Genomic DNA, 4099 nt, shown 5'->3' with positions numbered 1-4099 from the left:
ACGGGTAGGAAAATGTGTGAGGGAGCTAAATAATAGAGTTAGAGGTTAGTATGACTTTGTGGAATGAAACTATAAGAGTAGATGCTAAGTTTATAAAGTGAAAACTTAGGCATAAGAAAGATGGAAGGACTATGGAACGATGATTTTTTACACAGGAAATGTGGCTTCTTTTTACTAAGTAAGCTCAAAGTTTAACTTAGTATTTCTCATAGACTGAAGTGAAACAGGACTTATTGGGCTGATCCCAATGTCCTTGAGGGGAAATTAGTAAAAGATTTCTGGGGAATGAAGGGGAAAGTTAGTCATGCTTCCATTGTTATGCAACCAAACAACTACCATGGTACCAATGTCATTGATGAGATAAGTCTTCCTTGACAAGACAAAAAGTGATTGTAACCTTGCTTCTGCAACCTCAAACTGCCTACCCAGCCTAATACACCTAACATGTTTTCTTCCTTTGGATTGGGTACACTTGAACCAGCAAACACTGATTGTCCTTTTTCTTTTGACTGCCCTCCTACCTAAATCTACCCTTATCTCTTCCAATGACCAAAATTAAGTAGTTGGGCTCCTTAATTTCTCTGCCTATCTACTTATCTACCAAGCTTAAACTATTTGGACATATATTCTTTCTCTATTCTACAACAAGTAATTCAAACATGGAATGGTCTAGATTGAACTGTTGGGCCATGCATTAAGTGTGATAAGCAATAGTATTTGCACATTGTGAACTTGCAAATAAGATAGTAGTGGCATTTTGACTGGCCACTTTCCTGGTCTTTTGGTTTGGGGTTCATTTCTATCATTTTTTCTGACCAATTTACTCTTCTTGCCCTTTGATTTTTCTTTTAGGGCATACCCTCTTTACATTTTTTAATTTTCGTTATCTGTATACAAAATATGGAACCTTTGCAGCATGAAAGGATGAACATATTTGGCACTTCCATAGTCAATCACGAAAAATAAAACCTATTGGTATAGGAACCTAACACACTGTTTTTACACCTGCATCATCTCGCTTGCTAACAGAAATCAGATTTCTGGCTAATGCAGGAATATGCAGAACACCCAGAGGTGTTCTAACCCTTCCACCTTGTAGCTTCAACTTTACTTCTCCACGAGCAATGATTCTAGCCTTCCTGTCATCCCCCAAGAAGACATCACCACCATCATATTTCTCGTACTCACAGAACCACTCTTTATGGGGAGTGAAGTGAAAGGATGCACTTGAGTCAATCAACCATGCCTCATGATCTACATGTGTACTTGAAGAAGCCAAGTGCACATCCCGACCTTCATATGTGGTTGTTTTCGCCTCTGCAGAAGGAGCCTCATCATATCCCTTTCCTTTGTCAGAAGATTTAGATTTACAGTCCCTTTTGGAGTGGCCTTCCTTTCCGCATTTCTAGCGCACCACCTTTACAGGTTTTCCTAGAGATTTAGATCTCCCTCTAGGTTTAGATCTCCCACTCGATGACTTATTTTTGTTTTTGTTTTGGGACCATCCTCGTATCTGTGTATCATTCTCAAAGACCTGCCCATTTTTGACATTATCTGGGACAACAGGTTTGTGTTTGATTTTAGCCATGAAATGGTGGTTGGGTTCAAATGGTAGCTTGCAAGTGCTGGCAAAAGTTGTCAAGCTATGTGCATGTAAGTTGTGCTTTCTAGGAATTTTGGTGAGTTGAGATTCTGAGAAGGTGTTAAGAATTTCAATGGCTGCCCCTCTGTACGCCCTCAACCTGAGATCATTTGTGACAAAATTACCCTTCATTTGCTGTATAATCAGATCTAAATCCCCTAGAATTGAAACCTTGGTTGCCCCAAGATCTCTGATCAGTTTGAGACCTAATAAAAGGGCCTCATACTCGGACATATTGTTTGTGCACCTGAAATTTAATCTATATGCATGACCTTCAGCATGGTCATTTTGCATGTTGTGTATCCAAACCCCCGCCCCTCCTCCTAATTTGTTCACAGAGCCATCAAAATCTAAGTACCATAAGATCTCTTGGTTGTGATTAGCCTTAAGAGTTTTAGAAACTTGTTCAATGGGCAGATTTGGCTCTTGTATCTCATATGATATGTCATTTCCCTTTGTTGCATCAATCATATCAACCAATTTTTGACCTTGGGCACTAGATTTTTCATCTATGCTTTGTGTTTGTGCTGTTTCTAGGAGTTTGACATCAGTTTTGGGACACATCCCAGCGTTATATAAGATGAATGAATCCATGTCGAAATGCATAGAATAGATGGGGAAGTTTTGGGGTTTTTCTTGACTACTAACGACATATTTCATTAATGTTTCTCGGTATAGTCTCTTTGGCTGGCCAAAGACTGAAATAGTGGCATAGGACATGTCTAGTTGCAAAGATCCTTGGAGTTTTGCACCCCAAGATCTGGACAAAAGCATACCATACTTAGGTGGAATATCAGCTACCACCACATCCATCAAGATTGTCTTAGCTGGATATTGGACTAAGGATACACAAAGGTCTTTGATTAGGCCTAGACACCTGACCTGGCTGGAATCAAATGAGAACAAGTCTTTGTAGGGCCTTGTGATGTCTAGATCCAGTCTCTCCATCACAGATTTCGGCATTAGGTTATGGGAGGCTCCCGAATCAAACATAGCATTATGAAGCACTTTGTCATGAATGTTTAAGCTCATATAAAATGAAGGAACCCCTCCATCTACTATTTTACCATTGACTTCCGGACCAAAAATCAACTCTGGTTGATCATCAAGAACATTGAATGCATCCCTATTCTCTGGTGTTAGGAGTGACCTATTGATTTGCTGTCTGTATACTTCATGTTTGGCCAATTCAGAGAGAGGAATTGCTATTTTCAGATTACCTATTTATGTTTCTAAGTTGAAAGGTTTTTCTATTTGACTCTTTGTATTAAGGACAACAGATTTTTCTTTTTCAGCTGAATTTTCAGTGATTCTCGCTTGATTGTGGGTGTTGTTTTGAGGTACATCTGATTTGAGATTATTTTCAGGAGAACAATTTGGATTTCCTTTTGAAGACTGGGATGTGAACGATTGGTTCCTTGAAGGCTGTAAGTCTGATATTTCTTCCACAGTGACTTCATTTGGGTTTGGGTCAGTTTTATTAGAGGGTTCTATTAGGACAGCTTTATTCTTTGTTTTCTTTGGTTGTTTGGTATCCTTCTGCTTGATAGGTTCAGGCACAGCTATGGTCCTACTTCTTAGTTTGTACTGCTTATGAACCTCATAGATTGCTGCATCATAGCCTTCCCTAAAATAAAATGACTCTCCAGATTTGGTTTGAAAATGATTGATGTTATGGGCTTCTTGGTCATCTTGTGTTAGAAAAATTTGTTGCTCACTGTCTAACCCCATTAGGTTGATTTGGGTGTCCTCTATTGGTTCACTGGATGTTGAAGCCTCGGCATAGTTCTCTTGAAATGGAGGTCTGATGTTTTGATCAGGGCCAGTCCTCCCAATATTTGGATTTTGATTTTTTCTAAAGTTTGGGCTTCTTGCAGTGTTACTTGGTTGACCTTCCCATGATGATTTTCTTTCTATAGTTTCCACCCTATCTCCAAGTCTGTCCATACCTTTGATGATTGCATCCAATTTTTGTTCAAATGTTGAAGGTTCCTCTTTGAAGGTAGTTCTTCTTTCAGCTCTTGCCCGATTTTGCTTAGCAATAAGGTTTGCCTCCACACTAATAGCTATGTTTTGCATGTTTGCTAAGCTTGGAGGGGCTCTTTCCCTCAGTTGGTATGCCATGTCAGAATCAAATCCATCAGGGAATTTGATCAAATCTAGATTAGGTGGAGGTCTAAGGTTTTGAGGAATAGCATTATAAACATTGTTGAACCTAGCACAATAGTCTTGGACATTTTTTTGTGGGCCTCTTTTCAAATTATCATATTCTATTAAGATGTGTAAAGGGTCTTTCTTCTTTTCCCATCTTTTTAAGAAGGACTGATAAAGAGCTTCTGAATCAGCTATAGAATTTGCAGCAAGTTCTCTAAACCAAATCCTTACATCACCAGTTAGACTTTGGACAAAAATCTTCATTCTCACATCATCATCATCTATTTCATAATTCTCAAAATA

Source organism: Pinus tabuliformis, chromosome 2_2, assembly GCF_031772625.1.
Source record: "Pinus tabuliformis cultivar Carrire ecotype Pingquan chromosome 2_2, CPIR1, whole genome shotgun sequence".
NCBI lineage: Eukaryota > Viridiplantae > Streptophyta > Pinopsida > Pinales > Pinaceae > Pinus > Pinus tabuliformis.
Note: the sequence above shows the minus strand (reverse complement) of the source record.